The sequence below is a fragment of the Rhyacophila brunnea genome, unplaced genomic scaffold (assembly GCF_057557595.1).
Source record: "Rhyacophila brunnea isolate RB1 unplaced genomic scaffold, BYU_Rbru_1.0 scaffold_13, whole genome shotgun sequence".
Classification (NCBI taxonomy): Eukaryota; Metazoa; Arthropoda; class Insecta; order Trichoptera; family Rhyacophilidae; genus Rhyacophila; species Rhyacophila brunnea.
In genome coordinates this window covers 30,943,513-30,966,853 of record NW_028232785.1, presented here as the reverse complement: position 1 = coordinate 30,966,853, position 23,341 = coordinate 30,943,513, and the positions used below count along the sequence as shown (strand labels likewise).

Here is a 23,341-nt window from a genome sequence, read left to right as displayed (position 1 = left end):
AAAAACCTTATAACTGCAGTGTATGTTCATATAGATGCTCGCGACCTGGTAATCTTAAGATACATAAAATGACACATACTGGTGAAAACCCCTTTAAATGCAATGTATGTTCATATAAATCCTCGACATCTAGTCATCTCAAAAGACATAAAATGACACATTCTGGTGAAAAACCTTATAAATGCAATGTCTGTTCATATAGATGCTCGCAACTTGGACATCTCAAAACACATAAAATGAAACATACTGGTGAAAAACCTTATAAATGCAATGTCTGTTCATATAGATGCTCGCAACTTGCAACTCTCAACGTACATAAAATGACACATACTGGTGAAAAACCTTATAAATGTAATGTATGTTCATATAGATGCTCACGACTTGGTGTTCTTAAAACACATAAAAAGACACATACTGGTGAAAAACCCTTTAAATGCGATGTATGTTTATATAAATCGTCAACTTCTAGTCTGCTCAAAAGACATGAAATGACACATACTGGTGAAAATCCCTTTAAATGCAATGTATGTTCTTATAAATCCACGACATCCAATAGGCTCAAAATACATAAAATGACACATACTGGTGAAAAACCTTATAACTGCAGTGTATGTTCATATAGATGCTCGCGACCTGGTAATCTTAAGATACATAAAATGACACATACTGGTGAAAACCCCTTTAAATGCAATGTATGTTCATATAAATCCTCGACATCTAGTCATCTCAAAAGACATAAAATGACACATTCTGGTGAAAAACCTTATAAATGCAATGTCTGTTCATATAGATGCTCGCAACTTGGACATCTCAAAACACATAAAATGAAACATACTGGTGAAAAACCTTATAAATGCAATGTCTGTTCATATAGATGCTCGCAACTTAGAACTCTCAACGCACATAAAATGACACATACTGGTGAAAAACCTTATTAATGTTATGTATGTTCATATAGATGCTCGCGACTTGGTTATCTTAAAAAACATAAAATGACACATACTGCTACAAAAACCCTTTAAATGCAGTGGTTTTTCGTATAGCTGCTTGCAACTTGGTGATCTTCTAAAAATAAAATTACGCATACTGTTGAAACACCCTTTAAATGCGATGTATGTTCATATAAATCGTCAACTTCTAGTCTGCTCAAAAGACATGAAATGACACATACTGGTGAAAATCCCTTTAAATGCAATGTATGTTCTTATAAATCCACGACATCCAATAGGCTCAAAATACATTAAATGACACATACTTGTGAAAAACCTTATACATTCAATGTATGGTCATATAGATGCTCGCAACTTAGTGATCTTCAGATAAATTTAATGACACATACTGGTGAAAAACCCTTTAATTGAAAGGTATGTTCTTATAGATCCTCGACATCTAATAGTCTTAAAAATCATACAAAGACATACTGGTGTTATAGCTTTCTAATCATAACCTAAGTTCGTATAGATAGAGATACTCGCAATTTTATCCATTATTTTATATTTATGTTATGCGTTTATGAAGACGCACTCCTTATGCAGTCTGTCAAACATCATGTTGGTAGTATTGGTCACTCGTATTTATGTGACAAATTAGTATTTGTGACATAGATTCTGATTGTATTGACACTCAGGAATCCCTCGGGATCCTTCCGGGACAATTTTCTATACCAATGAATTCCGTGATTAGTAAATATTATCCCGAATCTTTCGGGGTTGATTTTTTCATCAATCACAAACAATCGGTATGTGTAAAAAATCATTGTGTTAGTGACGTGTATGTATCTACACACGTCACTCTCGGAATCGCCGTTTGCTCGCGGATAATAAATAACTATAGACGTTATGACCTATTGTTGTAGGTTGTGAAGATATAACGTCTATTATTTGTATGTAGAAGATTGCTTCGTGTGTGTGATAATATAATGTTCGGGGCACGATTAAATGAGACACAGTTTTGACATGGATTGTTTTATATTGTCCTAAAACATTTAAGATTAACATTAATTAAACTTTATGCGGAGTTGCTCGCATGATTGACTGTACTGTTGAAAGCCGGTTTTTCAATTCAATTATTGACTCATTTTATTATTATTGTCTATAGTCAATCAATGACCATAGACAACAACTTGACATTTGTAAGTTAAAATATAAAACTTCACATAACCATTTTTACTGCTGTACGTAATTGTAACATTGAAAGAATAATAAATCCGATTATTTAAACCAGTTAGACGTCACTAAAGTCATGGCACGTGAGCAGAGATAGTTACTACATTTAAATAGCGTGTTAATTATATCGAATGGCCACTTCACCGTTACGCACTTGGTGCATCTTTAGCGTGCAATGATTTAAACCTAATATGTAATTCCAAGATTTAACGAACACAATTTTCATACTAAATGTCTTAAAACAGTGTATACTATGTTTTGTTTACCGATTTTATCAATGCTATAAGAGTTGTTCACAAGCCAAGTGAACCAAGTCCATTCTGGTTAGTTTTAAGTAAACTAGGTTCACACGTCATAATCTTGCAATTTTTCTGTAAGGGTATTATTGCCCTTACAAACTAACCCAAATGTACTCGAATTTCAATCATATTATGTAATAATATATAATTTATATATAAAACAAATATAATTTTATATTTTATAAGTATATAAAAATGATATATTAACTATCGAAAAAAATACCAATCTCGGGATTGGATTCCTTAATTGACACATAGGAATGACGAGATTTTTTTAACTTTATAACTAACATTTGTAATTATTTTCCAAGCGCATGAATCGTGGTTAAGTTGGTAAACTCCACAAAAATAAAATATCGCTCTGTTTTCATTCCATTTTTTTACATGCTCAACAGTGGCAGTATTTTATTATTTTTGTGATTATGTACTTACTTGAGTGCAGTAATAAATGGTTTTGCACAAATTACCATAATTTTCAACTGAATTATAATGATGTGTAGTATTTATTATTGGCTCCTGTAATCTATATAATATCGTAACGGATATTCTTTCTATACACCCTGCATATTGGAAAATAATATTATAGCAATATGTAGTGTACAATTCTTGTTCTAATTTAATTTATTTAAACTATATCTCTAGAGATACAAGTAGGATTTTTTTAAACTTTGTAGGTACTGTCACCAGACAAAAAAAGAAAAGACTCCGGCGCGACAGTTTCAAATTCTAGATCAACAATTTAACATTTATATCGAAACACCTCCCAACTAAAAGGTTGCACAGCCCTGCAGTATAAACGGAACGCTTCAAACATTGTTGTTGCGAACGCATTTTTTTACACGAAGTCCCTTTGCAGATACCTGCATCCGACCTTGAGCAAGGCGGACGGACAGAAGTCCCGTTAGTCAGCCGAATAACTTCCTCTCACCCCACAGCCGTGGCGGTCGTCCCTCATCTCCTTACCAACCAACAGGCTTTTTGGAAAAAGATAGCTAGTTGTCAACCGACCCCTAAATATATCGGAGGTAGGGAAATCGTCCCCAAAACGGACGCGCCGCTTCTGCGGGCAGCGGCGTAGTTGTTGATATAAGCCGGATAATATGTTCTCTAAATTGTGATCAGTATACCCTTTTACCGATAATGTGGTAATATTAATTCCCATAATTATCGCGTCCCCGATAAATTGCTCCGACGCTGATCTCTCCATTGTGTGAACACGTCCATGTGTAATAAAATGCAAAGTGAAATGCGATCCAGATGAATACCGTATGCACGCTAGCCATCGACATGAATTGTGTAACTTCGTCAATTTAACGTTACTTTATCTCACTCATGCTGAGCCCTTGTGTTCCAAACTTGTATAATTTAATGTAGTTAAACGTCTCCGCGGAGAATCTGTCAAATCGAAAGTTACTGTGTTATAATTTATCCTCATGTCCACACACATCTCCCAATCAAAAAAATACTGAAGAAGATTCAGCCACCGACATACATGTGAGTTCTATCATTCTCCATTCTTCCCGGTATTAGTACCTACCTGCCTAACTAGAGTGTACTAAGTAGTACTTAATCACCTAGATTTATTTTAAATGCCAACATTGAAAAGATCTGTTGCTACATTCATAATAACTATTGGTAGTGTTACGTGTCTGGACTTTGGTCTTATACCATCATCCACCCTTGAGTAATTAATTAGCGTAAACACATTCCCTGACCGTGTAGTCAAAAGGCTTAAAAACATGATATGATCGATTTTCTTCCTCAGATAAAAGTGGTATGTATTGCGTATCTAGCTGGTATACGAGGCGTAGAAGTAAACGCTAACAAATGTGAAAGATGATGGAAGTACTTGTCTAGTATTAAGATTGGATAATTTTATAAAATGTCTAGCGATAAAATATGGAAATTTTGTCTACATAATATAAGCTAATTGATAAACATATAGGTATAACGTAGATGAATACATTATACTGCTAACGGAAAGAAGGAGACGAAAGCTAAAGAAAATTAGTAGGTAATAACAATTATATTATAATGTTTGATTCGGTATTATTTTGAATTGTAAATAAACATCATAATGTAATTGGGCATGTGTATTAAGATAAGAACCTAATATTCTATATTAATAAGTTTTGTACTTAGACAATGTTGGGAATATTTGTAGATTTAAGTTGTTATGTATTCGGATAATCATTTTGATGCCAACCGTTAGCTAATTAAAAGCAGAGTTACGCAGAGTAATTTATCTCTGTAAAAGGCGCCGGTTCTCGCGGGAAGGGCGGTTAGAGCCTCAGACTGAGATGCACGTAATATGACCTCAACGGTTTGTTACGAAAAATAGTGCAAACTTACAGCCGACGCCGGTCGCTGCAGAGGTTGTTTAATTATCCGGATAACTTAAAGTCATCGCTAGGTGTTTAAGTTATAGCTCAAATATAATATTAATTATTATAAAATAAGAACAATAAGGATTGTAATCCAAAAGCCACAATTGTTAATTAAGAAACAATGAGGAATGTAATTCAAAGCCATAATAATTGTAAAGAGTAATTCTGATTGTGTTATAAAACATTAATTAGGTATCTAAAAAATAATAAATATTAAGAACCTTGTTATAAAGTATTCTCGTATTCATATTAAGTCATAAATTAATATTAAGATGCAAGTGTAAAGGAATATTATAAAAATATCTGGTGAAAACAATATACGAAGTAAAGCTAATCCTGGTGTTTTATTTAATTCTGGACCCGTGCTCCTTTATAGTATTAAATTACAAAGTTGAAACAAACAATTTATTGACACCCCAAGTGCACACCAACACCCTGAGCTAGCTTTGATCTTGAGGGTAAGTACATCAGTAGATGCGTTACGTTCTGGTCTATTAAGTCAAAACTGAAACGTTAAATAAGAAGAGGGTAAGGCTCTCTTTGTGTGGCTGTAACGGGGACCATGAAGATATCCTGGGCTGATCAAATTACTAATTTCAAGTTTTTAACAGCAGAAAATAATACAAAATAACTTATAGGTAGGTAACTAAAACTATCAAGCACAGAAAAGCTGTATATTTTGACCATATTTACCTCAATGAGAAGTATGATTTGACTCCTACTCTATTTTCTGTTGCTCAGTTTATTGATGAATGCATGGAATCAACCTCGTTTGTGCATGACCTACAGCCAAGTTATAGTCGGTAGGTAAGTTCCCAATGGGATTTAGATAGGTAGGTACTAACACCGACAGAACTGTCTGCCTTCAGCAGACGGCTCCCCTAGAGTACGAAAAGACCGGATCATCGCCCTCCAGTATATTAGTCAGCTGATCTTGAATAAGTAAGTGACCATCTTGCTAGCCACCAGTCGAATACAATGAAAATATTCATTAATTATAATAATATTAATATTAATTGCATTAATAATAAAAATCATTCAACCTTACAAGGTTAAAAAAAGCGCTATATTTTAACATTATTCCTTATGCTAAATTTCTCGCGGTTTATTTTTTTACGTCCTCTCGACTGGACAGCTTTTTTCTACTGACCTTCGACCTACTATCCCAATCTCCAGACCACTATCGTGGACGATGCGATGGGATTGCCAACGCAATTCAAAAACATCCAACGTTCCTCGCCCAATAGCTAAGTCCACATTTAGTCACTACAACGCCGACTTCCTCTTCAATTTTTAAAGTCTGGTTTTACACCGAGACGTTTTGTGCATGCGCAGAGGAGAAGAATCCGTTTTACCATCTACATTCGTTCATCACAGCTTTCACTTCGTTGAGTCATAGATTATACATCGAAATAAATTCGCAGGTGATGAATAAAATTATTCAAGGTAATACAGCGCCACCACGCAGCGTACGGGAAACTAGTGTAAAAGGTTAAAAGAAAACAGTCAGATTTGGAATGACAAATACTTAATTATATTAGTTGATTTTTAAACTTATTGTCACAATCATATTGGTTATAATAATTATATTCTCTAAGAAATTGTTTTTCAAAATTATATATGTTAAGTATACTTTAATTATTATTAAAGAATGTTTAAGAGGAATAAGATATATAGTGATCACACAGTCTCAAATTATGAATAATATCAAATAAAAGCAAAGAATAATAATTATTTTAAATACTTTTACTCACCAATGTAATTATCACAAAATTAAATTCTTATATAATATACCTCCACCCATATACTTAAAAAAGACAATACTTATAATTATATAAATTCTCGGTACATATATATTGATGTGCCTTGAATTGATTTTAATAAAAAAACATTCCTAATGAATATTAATACTGCGGAACAATACATTGATATTCGTCGAATAAGTGACAATCATTATACTCATCTCTCTTGTATGAGTTGTGAAATGGCAAAATGAGTGACTACTCCGCACTGCAGTACTTCAATAATACACCAGTCGAAAATCATATTACTAGCAATCATCACATTTATAAAATGATTATTCAGGATTATTAGTGATTAATTATCCTTTCAACCAACCAAATCGCAAGCATTTCATAATAATGCGATATTAAATAAATTTCTTCTTCTTCTTCGGTCATATCTGCTCCTTAGTTGGAGCATATGGACATCACGCGGCGCCTCCAAGAATCTTTGTCGCTAGCCAGTCTTCTTGTATCATTTTAAGTCATACCAGACCACCATATTATACAATATTTAGCGCCCTTCTCTTCTGGCATCTGCAGCACGATGCCTCTTCACTATCAGCGTGTCAATAGGTTGCTTGATGCTTTTTCTTATCTACTCATTCCTCCTAAAGTCATACCCCACCACACACCCATTATCCATCAGAAAAATCTGTTTACAAAGCTCAGTATACGGTTCCATTCGTTAACGTAAAGCAGCACCATCACAATGCAAGCCTCAAATAGGCACCATTTGCTAAACATTAGATACATATAAACAAAACAACAATGTTTATTTATTCTTCATTCAGCAAAGTCTTTTTACAATAAATTTAAAGATGAACATTTTTCGAGTATGTATCGCATTGATATATTTTTTATTCACCAGCTACAACACTAGTATGTTTCCTGCTATGTATTTTTAGATTATTGAGCTGTGAGCATTTGAATGAGCAAACCATGCATTGATATGGTTTTTCACCAGTATGTCTCATAGTATGTGCTTTGAGATTACCAAGTTGAGAACTTTCAAATGAGCATAAATTGCATTTAAATGGTCTTTCGCCAGAATGTATCATTTTATGCGTTTTGAGATTAGTTGAAAACGAGCATTTAAACGAGCAAATGTCACATGCAAATGGTTGTTCACCTGTATGTTTCACGTTGTGTTTTTTAAGATCACGGGACCGCGAGCATTTAAAGGAACAAATAAGACATTGATATGGCTTTTCGCCAGTGTGTGTCATTTTGTGTGATTTGAGATCACTTAGTTGCGTGCATTTTAAAAAGCACACATCACATTGATACCGTTTTTCTCCGGTATGTGTCATTTTATGTCTTTTCAGATCACAGAGTCGCGAGCACTTGAATCCGCATTCATGACATTCGTGTGGTTTTCCCCCAGTGTGCGTCATTTGATGTCTTTTGAGATCACTAACTCGCGAGTATTTGAATGGGCATACCGCACATTGAAATGGTTTGTCGCCAGAGTGTATTTTTTTGTGCATTTTGAGATAACCGGGCAGCAAAAATTTTAACGAGCAAACGTCGCATTGATATGGTTTTATACCAATATGAGTCATTTTGTGTATTTTGAGATGATTGTTCGACGAACAATTGTATAGACACACGTCGCATTGGTAAAGTTTATCATCAGCATATCCAACTGCGTTAGTATTAAAACTTTCAGACTTCATGCACGAAATATGGTGGCTTTTCAGTGAACTAGGAGATGCAAATACTGCATGACATTCATTACAAACGAAATTTCGTGGAAAATGTATGACTCTTTTTAATCTAATTCGCACCACCTTTGGGAAGTATGGTGGTATTTGTATTTCTTTTTTGATATTATGTTCATCTATAGTAATATCTGGATGCTCTGTTATTAATACTTGAACACGTTTGGCTGCAGACTCCATTCGTTTGATGAAGTCATCCCCATTGTCAAATGTGTCCTTACTAGTGGTCACTAGTCGCTTCTCGAAGTTACCTCCTGTAAAATATCGTTGGGTGGGAGTAATCTGCAAAATGATCAGGCAAGGTTATTCAATTTATTTATTTAGAAAAAAGTGTATTATGACCAAGTATATTGTGTATTCAAGAAATCGCATATTTTGTCATAGTTTTTAATAATAATGAAGGCGATTGATGCCTTTGAGATGTGGTGTTGGCGCCGAATGCTTCGCATTTTTTGGACGGAGCACCCTGAGATTGAAGATAAAGAAACGGCTCATGACGATATGTCTGAGAAGAATTCTGCAGTTTTTTGGACATATTGTCAGGCGCGGACCGGACAACCTGGAGAGACTGGTAGTTTAGGGTAGCCTCCAGGGAAGGCGAAGCAGAGGAAGAGCGTCTGCGCGATGGAGCGACCAACTGAAAGAGCTGACTGGAGGCACCATCCATTCTGCCTTTAGAGAAGCGGAAGCGAGAAGGATGGAAAGCCTTGGTCGCTCAAAGGATGGCGAAATTTAAATGTATTCACGATCCTCAGCCATGAGTGCACGACCAAGAAGTTTTTAATTATTAATGAAAAAGGAATGAATACATGAAAATAAATAATTTATGTGGCTTATATTTTCTGAAGAAATTTTATAAAAAAAAAAAAATTTTTATAAAAAAAGTATATTTGGTTTTCATTTCAAATAAGAATGAAATTTTTGGCAGGACTTCTTAAAATTTACTTTGGAAATTAACATTGCTTTAAGTACTGCGACTTGCAACTGTGTTTTTTCGCTCATCCACAACTTATTCACAAGAGAAACGACCCTTTCTATCGGAGCATTACTGACGGGCAAACATAAAATTTATTCAAAAATTGTACGAAAGTTCGTATGATTTAAATTATTGGTGTGAAACTATTATAAGCGAAGACAATAATTACGGTCACAGAGAACAGTGAAATATTAATTAACTTAATACCTAATTAACAATACAATTATTATTACATTGGCTACAATACTTGTCGTTTACATTTTTCTATACCGGATCTATGTTCTTCGTTCATTCTCTTGGCTCATCTCGACCGATACACCACGTGCTAGCTGATCTGATCATCGGAATTATTCACCATTCATTCTTCGAGTACGAGTAAGTTTCGCTCCATTGCTGAGCTTCCACACACGTACGTACTAGTGAAGTATTTTGAAGTATTTTCTTATAACATTTATAGGTTATATAAGTAGGTACACTTAATACGCATTTATCACGTGTTTCTCATAACGTTTATGGTTAGATAAGTAGGTACTTAATACGCATCCATCATGTCACGGTTTATACTGACAATTGAAAAAAATGTATCTTCTTAGCAGTACCGAAGAGGCCGCACTTAGTTTTTTACAGGAGAGAAAGTGTGCGAGGTTGCAAGCACCTCTCTGCGGTACTTGCAACAGAATCACGACGTGGGTGCGACATGGGCACATGTGGCGATGCCCAACGCACAAGAGTTTTACTAAGTCCCCAAAATCCGGTACTTTATGGGAGCAATCTAAATTATCGTTTGGTACCATCATCAAACTCCTCGCCTGTTGGTCGTACCAATTCTCTGGCGTGACCACTTCGGAGATAGCGTCGGTTTCCCCCAAGACTATTGCGGTATGGAACCAATATTTCAGGGATGTCTGCTCAAATTATTTTGAAAAGAATCCATACAAAATCGGTGGTGACGGGGAAGTGGTAGAGATTGATGAATCGGTATTCGCTAGGCGCAAAAACTACCGTGGACGGTACCGAAAGGAGAAATGGGTTTTCGGTGGTGTTTCTAGATCTAACAAACAGGTATTTTTAACTGCGGTACCTGACCGTAAGGCTGCGACTCTTCTGCCACTCATTGCAGGCAATATTGCTCCCGGGTCAATAATTTATTCTGACCAATGGCGCTCCTATAATGGGATTCCGCAAATATCTGTAGAACCTGCTTACGAGCACATGACAGTAAACCATAGTCAAAGTTTCGTGAATCCTGAAACTGGGGTTCATACTAATATGATTGAGGGAACTTGGGCGCATGCTAAACAAAGGTTAAAGGCATTGTATGGTATCCCTGAATCGTCGTTGCCATCTTACTTGGATGAGTTCACGTGGCGGAAGAGATTTGCCAAAACCAACACGGATGCATTCAATAATATATTGTTGCATATCAGTGAATGGTATGTTGTGAAATGAAAACCTCAACCTGGCTTACCTGTTCTTCAAGTCAACCGGATTCAGAGGTCCTCGACTAAAGCCGCGTTGACACGGTCCACGTACGATCCAGGTACACTTGGATCGATTGCCATCCAAGTGCACTCGTATGAGACATCTTCATACTAATTATTCCTATCCAAGCTACTTGGACCGCGTACTACTCATCCAAGCTACTTGGACCGCGTCCTACTCTTCCAAGTTAACTTGGATAGGAATAATTAGTATGAAGCTGTCACTTGGATGGCACTCGATCCAAGTGTACTTGGATCGTACTTGGACCGTGTCAACGCGGCTTAATGGATATTTGTTCTGATTTAATTTGTTTCAGTCAATGACATTAATATGGACGAATCATCTGGAAAAGAAAATGACACTCACTTTATTGTCGGGTCTGCCGAATGGCATAATCTGTTCTAACGCCATTACAATAAAGGTGATATTGCTATAAATTCCTGATGCTTTTTGTTGGGTCTGCCGAATGGTTCGGTTCGAACGGGTTCGCTCAAATGAACATTGCCATTAGAAACACTGCTCTAACGCCATTACAATAAAGGTGATATTGCTATAAATTCCCGACGCGTGATATCGCATAATGGAAATTGCGTGACGTCTACCTATACATGCGAATGCGCGAATTTACTTGCTAGCTACTGTATTGAGTGCGTCGTCCATTAATAATGTCATCGGTTTCAGTAGACTGCGGCAGCACTTATTGGTTATTATGAACCGGATTCAGGCGTCCTTAACTATCGACGAACCTACATGTTATATTTAATAATTTATGTATGGTGTAATTCCCGTGCAGCCATCAGGCCTATTTATTGTCTTCTAGCGCATCGTTTTCCATCTGGCTGTGTAAACTCTCCTTCGGGGCATGCATATTTATTGTCACCAGTTTCTGACAATCGGGCGGAATCCGCGCCGTATTTTTGTTGAATGGATATTTGTTTCAGTAGACTGCGGTAGCACGTATTATGAACCGGATTCAGGCATCCTGACTATCGACGAACCTACCTGTTCTATTTAAGGCTATACTTCAGCTGGGGCACGGTCTAAAACTATCGTGACTATGCGACGCGAAGATTGTGCAAATGACGCGTGCAGAACAAAACATAATGTGTCCATTTAATGTTATGTTTATTGTTCTATTACTAATAATAATATATGGACAAGTTTTCTTTTTCAAGTAAATGGGTAACGTTTTCTGTCATCTTGACACGATTTAAGAATTAATTCCCCCGTCACCATCACAAAACAAATTGACGTTTTCACAGGTCGACTTTCGTTCTGATTTTCAGCCGATCCGAAATTTCATCGCACCTATAGTTGAAAATTATTTGCCGTTTCACTGAAGTACCTTCTTAATAATTTATTTATTGTGTTATTCCAGTGCATCCACTAGGGCTATTGTCTTCTAGCGCATCGTTATTGCATGTTTGTTTTGATTTAATTTGTTTCAGTAGACTGCGGAAGTACTTATTAATTATTATGTACTTATTAATTATTATCACGTTTATGAGTTTTTAAATGACATATTTGTTTACATTTAAAATGAAATAGATCACACGCAAATGGTTTTTCTCCTGTTTCGTTTTATGAACTTTACGATAATGTTGTGCCGAGGCTCCGTATAGGTAGTCAATTTATTTTAAAAGGTTATTCACCATTAAGTATCTTTACATGTGTTTGAAGATTACTCCGTCGCGAGCATCCAAATGAACATACATTGCATTTATAAGATTTTTCACGAGTATGTTCTATATATGTATATATTCATTTCATGTGTTTTCAGACAACTAAGTCGCACGCATTTACATGAATATACATCGCATTTTAAAGGTTTTTCACCAGAATTTTTCATTTGTTTGTTATTAAGATGACTAAGTTGCGAGCATCTATATGAGCATACATTGCATTTAAAAGGTTTTTCACCAGTCACCATAAATGCCGGCGCGGCTTAAGAGTTGGCCTATTGCGTCGAGGGTCTCAGGTTCTAATCCTCGGTCTGGCAAGTACGCATATTATTCGCCAGAATCTATATGAACATACATTGCATTTATTAGATTTTCTTCAGAATGTGTCATTGTGTCTTTTTAAACTTTAGTTCGCGAGCATCTATATAAACACAAATCGCATTTGTAATTTAGGAATTATTTTAGGAATAAATCATGAAATAGGTATATCGAAAACATGAATTAGAAAAATGTCACTTTAAGAGTATTGCATTTATTATTTAATTATATTTGAGGTCTAAACAATAAAAAAACATATTCTAAATGTTGTATTATGATAGTTAATTTGCTTACCTGCTTATTTTAGAAAGATATCCTGTAATAGTGTAATATATACAAAACATAAATTTAAAAAAATGTAATTTTTTAAAAGGGTAGGTATTACATAATATAATTTAATTATTTTTGATATTTAAACAATAAAAAAACTTACTTATAATTTTTTATCGTACTGGAGGTACTAAATAGTTAATGTTTGTTTGGGAAAAAATCACAAAATTAATGGCAATATTCGGCAAATTCATATTTTTCATTTCATTTGGCAGCACTGCTGGCGTCCACAGAAAAAATCGAAAGTTTTTGACGTACATAAATATAAACGGCTAATTTTATATACAAAAAACTAGTTTTTTGTAAAACTAGTTTATTAATTATTTACTTCATGTCACATTACAATGGTCAAAGACATAACTTATAATTAGTATCTGTAAAATTATCTTCAAATGTGTTAATCTTGCCGATCTTCTGAATAATAAAATGCCTAATTCTTGTAAAATTTGGGATCACAGAGATTATCAATATAATTTTTATCGTAAATATTTTATTAAAATTATCTCGTCATTAATTATACTAATGGTTTTATAAATGCGTTTAAAAATTAATAAATGTAAAAAATGTTAATAACACTGCACATTTATGTAGGTACCGAAATATGAATAAAAAACATTAGAGCGAAAGGTTTAAAAGAATACTATTTTATGTAATAAAAATACTTTATGCAGTGATGAAATGTTTAAAATAAATATTATGGATAATAAGGCTTAAAAATTATATAAATAGATTATCTACAACGTTTAAGGAATGTCCAGGATCATGGTTTAAAAATACAAAAAAAACTAAATTTTGACCTACGACGAGCATTTGCCCCCTTAAGCAAAATATTTTTTTCTGTTTGTTGTTTTCAGATACTAACATATTATTATTTATTTTTAAAATAATTTTGTTGAAATTGTGTTGTTTGGGCAGGGTAGTCCCACGATGGCCGCGTGGCTTAAGCGTCAGCTTATAGCATCGTGGGTCCAGGTTCAAATCCTGGGTCTGGCATGTACACATATTGTTTATGAATTTGTGTAGGGTCAGAGTATGGACTTTATAGGTTGAGCAAGTGGCTGACATCCGTTTCTCGTGGAGGCCCATGTATTCCTATTAGGATCGGATATGGTTTAAAAAAAAAAAAAAAAAAAACAACTAGCTTACGGTAGTGGAGTTCGATACAGTGGAGTGACAATTTATGTCACTAAGACCTAACGTCCACTTACACAAATCCAAAATACACCAAACAACAAACGAGATTTCTTAGAGCGAGTGGGTTTGAAGTATTTAAAAACTGTATTTAGCACAAAGACAATAATTGTTATTGCATGGCTTAAAATAATATTACATAGGGTTACATATTATTATGTCGCTATAGAATGGGCTACAAAAATAATAATTGTTTACGTCATCGGTTGATGATAAAAATGACGTACGCAAGTTCGGTCCCTTCTCGCCTGACCATTATTTCAAAGTCTTAACTACAGATACTTTATGCTAGCTAATAAGTGAACGGGTAGCTAACGCCTTTATTGGTATAATATATTATTATATTGAAATTATGTCCGAAAAATGCGGGATTTCTTAAAAATAAATAAGCCATGCCTTGAAATATGCTACCAGACGTTAGGCATGAGTAATTATATCACATTAAAATGGCTTGTATAAATACGACAATTAGGGTGGCCCTAATACAACAGATAAATTCCTACCCACCCGACAATTTCACCCTTGCTGGCGCGACAAATAACGGTCAGTCTTTCATCAACGTGCGCATAAAAAGACTTATAACCTAAACCGTCATGTGCCACGCACAATACTGGACGAAGCTGATAATACGACCAGGATTTACAACCATGGAGTAGAAAAAGGTTAGTCTCTGGCATCCTAGACATACCCTCTCCGCCGAACATCCGAATCATTTCTTCACAGTTTACAGTTCACTGAAAAGCACAGTCAGTGTCACTTACAGACAATTTTCATGCGTATAAGAATTGACATGAAATGGTTTTTCACCGAAATGGTATTTCATGTAATTACATCGTATTTAAATATATGCATGAGAAATTGCAATTATCATATTTAAATAGCTTTTCACTAGAATGAGTCCTTTTGTGCAATTTCATGTAACCAGATTTTATGCCTGAGTAATTACAATTAAAACATTTCAATGGTTTTTCACTAGAATGAGTAATTTAATGCAATTTCATGCAACCAGATTGTATGCACGAGGAATTATATTTAAGTAGCTTTTCACCAGATTGTTTTTTGTATTTTCATGCTACGTTATGCATGAGTAATTACATTTATCACATTATGACTTTTCACCAGTACGAGATATTTTGTGTCTTTTCATGTCACTAGACGTTGTGCATGAGTAATTTCATTTATCACATTTGAATAGTTTTTCACCAGAATGAGTCATTTGGTGTGTTTTCATGTTGCCGGACTGTCTGCATGAGTAATTGCATTTATCACAGTTAAATGGCTTTTCGCCAGAATGAGTCATTTTGTGTGTATTCATATTAGAGGACTGTCTGCATGAGTAATTGCATTTATTACATTTAAATGGCTTTTCGCCAGAATGAGTCATTTTGTGTGTTTTCATGGTACCTGATAGTTTGCATGAGTATTTGCACTTATCACATTTAAATGGTTTTTCATCAGAATGAGTCATTCTGTGTGTTTTCATGTTACCGGACTGTCTGCACGAGTAATTGCATTTATCACAGGTAAATGGCTTTTCGCCAGAATGAGTCATTTTGTGTGTTTTCATGTCACCTGTATTTCTGTTTGAGTAACTGCATATGTCACATTTAAATGGCTTTTCACCAGAATGAGTCATTTTGTGTGTATTCATATTACTGGACTGTCTGCATGAGTAATTGCATTTATTACATTTAAATGGCTTTTCGCCAGAATGAGTCATTTTGTGTGTTTTCATGTTACCTGATCGTTTGCATGAGTATTTGCACTTATCACATTTAAATGGTTTTTCATCAGAATGAGTCATTCTGTGTGTTTTCATGTTACCGGACTGTCTGCACGAGTAATTGCATTTATTACAGGTAAATGGCTTTTCATCAGAATAAGTCATTTTGAGTGATTTCACGACGTGACCTGAACGAAATCTTGGAAAATGACCATCGTCACATTTAACCAGCCTTGCAATGGATTCTGTCGTTTTCGCAATTGTGGTTTTGTGTATCGCTTTGTGCAGCAACATTAGGTCGAAAGATGAAAAAAATTCAAAACAGATATTACACACAAAATTTTGTTTATGAAACGATTTGTTTTCCAGTTGTATAACAGCCACTAATAATTCTGTGTTTACCATATTCGATTGAAAAATATCACGTTTACTATTGCGACAGGCGACATCTCTGTACTTTTCAATATATTCCCCGAGTTCTTTCTTCATATCTTCTTCCTCAATGTGAAGGACTTCGCTAGACGCACGTGCTTCAGTCACATCCCAGGACGATATGAGAATCGCAACATTAGCCGGTATAGTGCTTCCAGCGATAATCTAAAAAATACATTTAAAAGTATTAATAAATTATGAGATTTTTAAATAACAGTTCATTATAAGTTGGATCTCTTACTTATAATGAACTCTTTTATTCTTTGGTTATATTATTTTTGCTTGTTTTTCAAAAAGGTCGTAGGAGCATTTTAACCATGCTTCTTTTATAGATTTCCCATACTGAACGGTTTTTCCATTTTCACTGTCTGTCAGAATTACTACTACTAGCTCCACCAAGTTTTTGTTTATTATTTGGTACAGGAATTTTTGTTCGTACCAATTAAATAATTTGTTACTGTATTATTTAGCTTACTTCTTTACACACAAAACGACACCAGAATTGCTTCGATCAGATGAGGCATTCTCTCGCAACAGTGGTCTCAAGCATTGTAAATCGATCAAAATCAGAAGTTCGCGCAGCGGCGTCCTCTGCCGCCTGATGAGGTTAGTACGACACGATTGTCTTTTATTTTTTTTCAGGAACCGATCAGTCCATCAAATCTGCTCTCAAAAATAAATACAAAACAGCAAAGGTCTAGTGGTTCTATACTTTCATCAACCAAGATATTAGGTTTTTTCCTCTTCTGAAAAAAAGTGTTTTGTGACATTTGCTGTTTTTAGGCCAAGGTCTTCGATTGCTTTAGTTGATTTTGAAAAATGGAACTGCCAAATATTAACCACCTCCAAGGTCGTGCGATTTGTTATATCTGAAATATTTCCTGTAAAACTTTGTGGAGTCACTGGTTTATGCTGATAAATCCAATGGAAGTCAATATTGTTCACGATATACGACCAGCAGTGCTCGAATAAGTGTCATCCATATTGGGTAACCAGATTTTTTTTTGTTGAGAACCATTCCGGTGACCATATTAATTGTTATGCCATGAAAATATCGATGTTTCGAATATAAAAAAAAATATTTTAAAGTTGTGTTATTAGTGAACCTGTAAATGAACGTACCTGGTCTACTGGGCTGTATTGTCGATCGGAGGAGCCGGGTTGACGATTCTCATTATTGATTTGGCGAATTGCATCGTCAACAAATTCTTGTTTGATGATGACACCCTCATTATCATACTCTGACCTTATATTGATCAGGCTGTCTCCACACTCCTGAAAAAAAACAACATACTATGTAACAGTATCACCATTATGATCAGCCAGAGTCAATCCATTTCTGGATAAGACCTGCCACAGCTGTATCCTCTACTTTCAGTGGCCACCAATGTATGACTGCATTTGCAAGTGTGTGTATACTCACCGAAAGACATTCCAGCTAACTGCAGCACATTGCGTACTTTAATCTGCCTTTTTGTAAACATATAGTGCATTGAGATCTATAGGATTGTAAGTGCAAATCACATGATCTTGAGTAATTGGCACAGCGAGGCATGGAGGGGTGTATGTTGGGCATCACGCAAAAGGACCGTAAGAGAAACAGGAGAAGACAGGAGTACGCGATGCAATAGTCATTGCCAAACAGCTGCCATGGAGATGGGCGGCGCACATTGCTCACCGAAACGACGGCCACTGGACAAATGCTGTCATTCAGTGGTACCCAAGGGGCACAAAACGGCCACAGGGTTGCCCTAAAAGCCGCTGGATTGACGAACTGGTAAAGTTCGGCGAAAATACGTGGCAGCAAATGACACATGATTATTAAATTTACCAGTGGATGATTAATCCATTCTCAAGATTCGACGGTACACACCTGACATTAACAGAGAAGGATATTTGAATAGACCTAAAAAACGATCCTGAGCACACAGCCTCATTTTCTGAGCTAGATTTGTCACCATTTTGTATATCGTTTTGGCGTCAATATCCTCAATTTAACAATTAAACGTGTTTGTTTATCTAATTTAGAGCCGCATTTTACAGAATTCTTTCTAAAAATCAATTGCATATTTCTCACTAATAAAATTATTACCACCTGCAGTGGCGCACCCAGGGAGGGGGGCCAAGGGGCCCTGGCACCCCCCAAACATGAAAATTATCAGAATGATTTTAAACATCGAAATTGAAAGCCAATAAACTATAACTTTGGGCTTGGACAAAATAAACACGGCAAAAAATTCTCGGTGTCCACCCGAATTCCGGAGTGGTGTAAGTCATGGCTGGGGAGGGCTGACAGGGCTCTAGCCATCGGGGCCCGGCATGTCGGGTTGACCAGATAAGTGAGATAAACACACATCATAAATTAGCTTTAATAGTTAAAAAAGTTGCCTGCGGCGCTATTATACTTCATGGCCATGAGCATTTTCAATTATATAATTGTGCAATATATTTTTTGCCACCTGCCCGAAATCATTCTCAAATGTTAATACCATGAAGATATCGATTTTTCGAAAAAAAAATATTTAGATTTAACTTATAATCTTTTTTACAATTTAAAGTTTCATGGGACTTAAAAAAAACAACTAAGGCCATCCTCCCACGGCGCAACTGAAGTCCGATAGAACTGAAACTAAAATTCCAGCCAGTATCTAGCTAATGTATTTCAATGACGGCTCGCCGACGGCGAGACTGGAATCTCTCAGCTTCAAAACGGTCGCGAAGAGACGCGACATGTTAGTCGCGCGGTCTGTGAAGTTTCCAGTCACCGTAAAACAGTGGTACCAACATCATTAGATTCGGTGAACAATCATATTTGCTTACCGAAATTTGTCGCACTGCGAACATATTTCATGCTATAACAATCATTAACAACCCAAAACGTAAAAAGTACAAGATAAGCAAAATTGATATAACCTAATTCTATTCGAATAAACGCAGCAGCGTGCGTGTTGTCAGTTTTTGTACAAAACAGCTGATGGTTCAGTTTGACAGTTTGAGGTTATGTGATTATTATTTCAAGTCGTTTCACTAGCGCCGTGTGCGAAGCATCACATTGGCCAGTTTATGAATTCCTTTACAAACCAGTTCTTTCAGATTTCAGTTGCGCCGTGGGAGGAGGGCCTAAGCATACCTGGTCTAATGGCTTGTATTGTAGATTAGAGCAGCCAGGTTGAGTTAGTTCATCATTAATTTGGTGCATTGCATTTTTGACAAATTCTTCTTTGATGATAACTCCCTCATCATTATTCTCATACTTAATATTCATCAGAACGTTTTCACGCTTCTGAAAATGACAACATTATAAATATTATGTAACAGTATCATCATTACGACTAGCCAGAAAGGGTCTCCCAGAGCTCTTTCTGCAATAATTGGTCGCCTATGTATGACTTAATTTGGCAGGTGAATGTATAATCACCGAACGACAATCCAATGTTATGGGCAATCCGACAAAATAGTGCACTCTTGCGGTCATACTTGTTTGTCTTAGTTCAATTAAGAGTACATATTACAGATGGCTGGATTAGTTTTTTAAATTGCGTTAAGCCTTGCCTATACCAAACCAAAATATCTAAAAAAATATTCTTTCATCAATTAATTATCCTAAATTCTGTATGATTTAATAACATATCATCGCTTGGTTTTTGTTAAATTTCAAAAACTTACATCATCAGTAAATAATTTTTGACTTAGTTCAATAAAAACAAATACGTAGATAAGAACGAAAAAGTATTGTGTGTACTATATTATTTATTAGTTGCGCTTTGCTTCTTGTTTGCGTAGCTTCGTTCAAAAATTGCCCTCGATTGAATAGGCAAGTCAATGAGGTTTGATTTTGTCACTACGCTCATGGAGACACCCTTAACCGATTCACTGTTGACCAACTATTTACTAATTAATTACCACATTTAAATATCATGATAATTATATTATATGACCAACCAATGTAAACGTGCCGTCGCGTTCTTAGGACTAAATGAGAACAGAATTACTGCTGACCTTGACCTTTTAATTACCACATTTAAATAACACGTTAATTATATCGAATGGCCAAGTACTCCAAACGCGCCAGTCGGGGTGTTAGCACTAAATGAGTTAAGGCCGGTTCGGATCAGGCGAGAAGTATAGTCGAGTGGCGAGAAATTTTGTAACTAAACGTGTACGAACAGGGCGGGTATGTTAGAACTTGCGAGTCGTATGGTCGAAAACCGTGTGGTATGACAAGTTAGTATCGCCCGTTTCATACCGTATACGATAACACCTATTTTTGAAGCCACTCGCTACGGACTATTTTAATTCGCGAGTGACTAGTTGGCAACATCGCCAAAACCGAGAAAATCGGTGTCTATGGTACAAGATGAAACGTCAAAAATGAAATGTCAAACGAAATCATTATTTTTGTTGGTTATGTTTGTGTATAATTCCTACAATATTCGATTGATTTAGTATAATATGGTATAGATATATGTACGTAGAATATAACCTTACATAAATGCGAAAGCATATAATATTATTACACTGTAAAACAAGATTTAACAAAATAAACACAGTGTCTTCAATAACATTTATTTTTATGTAGGTATTTATTCATTACAAACCATTATAAAACATTAACATAATTAATTGAACTCAAGATAACAGAGTATTAAGTAACATTGTGAATAGGTAATATAATAATTCGGCATCTTTATTGTTTATAAATTGGTAATGCCGTGTTCTTTCCGTCAGCGAACTCATTCATTTTGACGTTTTGATTTTCAAGGTCACTGTCACATACGAAACGAAATATCAAAATAAACATGGAAATCGGGAAATAGGTACATGAATTCACGTCCTTCGTCGTGCAAAAGTAGCAAAAGAATGGAGAGGTTTCAATTAAGTGATCTTAATTGAAATGAGGTAGGTAAGGTTATGTCCGTCTCAACATTATACCTACCTACGACATTTTAATTCTCCATGGATATAATATTATAAACGTAATAATGTGTCAAAATATAGCATACATCTTCTATGTCTTTGATTAATTTTAATCTATACAACCATATTCATTTTTTCGCATTGTAAACTCTTCACGCTTGTAGGTAGGTAGTAATATTAAACTTACGATAATAAACCTATATGGCATGAGAGTTTGTAAAATATATCTCACAAGCTCTTTGTTTAACCTGAAATTACGTATAACTAGTCCAACACTGAGTGAAAAAGCATTTTGACATAAGTTAACATAATTATTTGATCTGTTTCGCGGATGATTACGTGATCCTAAAAGTGCAGCAAAAGTAACTATTTATGGGATTGACATATTTTAAAATAATTGGGTGAACGATACAAGCATATAGCAATGCTTTGGCGAAATATAAAATAATAATATATAATTATTCTCGCGAGTAAAGATAAGATAATAGTGTCCGATCGCAGTTTAGTCCGTCACCTTTGACAGTTCGAAACTAAACTACCTACGTATCGGCGCGAGACATCAATGCGAGAGAGATAAAGAGAGACTCAAGTCGTATGGCCGTCTCTGGTCACGAGTACCCTTTGGTATGGGCAATATTGTCGACACAGATTATGACTAATACAGGTAGTGATAAGTTTCGACATGCCTTAGTTCGATAACCTACGTCACTTTCGCGAATGAGTACGATGTTTCACACGACTCGCAAGTTCTAACATAAGGCCCCTGCAGCCCGAATTCGTAACTATCGACTCGTGTGGTCGACAACCGTGTGGGATGACAAGTTAGTATCGCCCGTTTCATGCCGTATACGATAATACCTATTTTTGAAGCCACTCGCTACGGACTATTTTAATTCGCGAGTGACCAGTTGGCAACATCGCCAAAACCGAGAAAATCGGTGACTATGGTACGAGATGAAACGTCAAACATGAAATGTCAAACGAAATCATTATTTTTGTTGGTTATGTTTGTGTATAATTCCTATAATATTCGATTGATTTAGTATAATATGATATAGATATATGTACGTAGAATATAACCTTACATAATTGCGAAACCATATAATATTATTACACTGTAAAACAAGATTTAACAAAATAAACACAGTGTCTTCAATAACATTTATTTGTATGTAGGTATTTATTCATTACAAGCCATTATAAAACATTAACATAATTAATTGAACTCAAGATAACAGCGTATTAAGTAACATTGTGAATAGGTAATATAATAATTCGGCATCTTTATTGTTTATAAATTGGTAATTGCCGTGTTCTTTCCGTCAGCGAACTCATTCATTTTGACGTTTTGATTTTCAAGGTCACTGTCACATACGAAACGAAATATCAAAATAAACATGGAAATCGGGAAATAGGTAGGTACATGAATTCACGTCCTTCGTCGTGCAAAAGTAGCAAAAGAATGGACAGGTTTCAATTAAGTGATCTTAATTGAAATGAGGTAGGTGAGGTTATGTCCGTCTCAACATTATACCTACCTACGACTTTTTAATTCTCCATGGATATAATATTATAAACATAATAATGTGTCAAAATATAACATACATCTTCTATGTCTTTGATTAATTTTAATCTATACAACCATATTCATTTTTTCGCATTGTAAACTCTTCACGCTTGTAGGTAGGTAGTAACATTAAACTTAAGATACCTAATAAACCTATATGACGTGAGAATTTGTAAAATATATCTCACAAGCTCTTTGTTTAATCGAAAATTACGTATAAATAGTGCATCACTGAGTGAAAAAGCATTTTGACATAAGTTAACATAATTATTTGATCTGTTTCGCGGATGATTACGTGATCCTAAAAGTGCCGCAAAAGTAACTATTTATGGGATTGACATATTTTACAATAATTGGGTGAACGATA

At 35.3% G+C, this 23,341-nt stretch overlaps 1 long non-coding RNA gene across 1 annotated transcript; it reads right to left on the bottom strand.

Moving 5' to 3' along the window:
• Positions 1-15,578: 15,578 nt before the first annotated feature.
• LOC147077262 (uncharacterized) lies at positions 15,579-19,771 on the bottom strand. Its single transcript, XR_015069435.1, has 3 exons — positions 19,621-19,771; positions 17,613-17,765; positions 15,579-16,655 (listed from the first exon to the last, which is right to left on the bottom strand). It is a non-coding gene; the product is annotated as an uncharacterized LOC147077262 (long non-coding RNA).
• Positions 19,772-23,341: the final 3,570 nt, after the last annotated feature.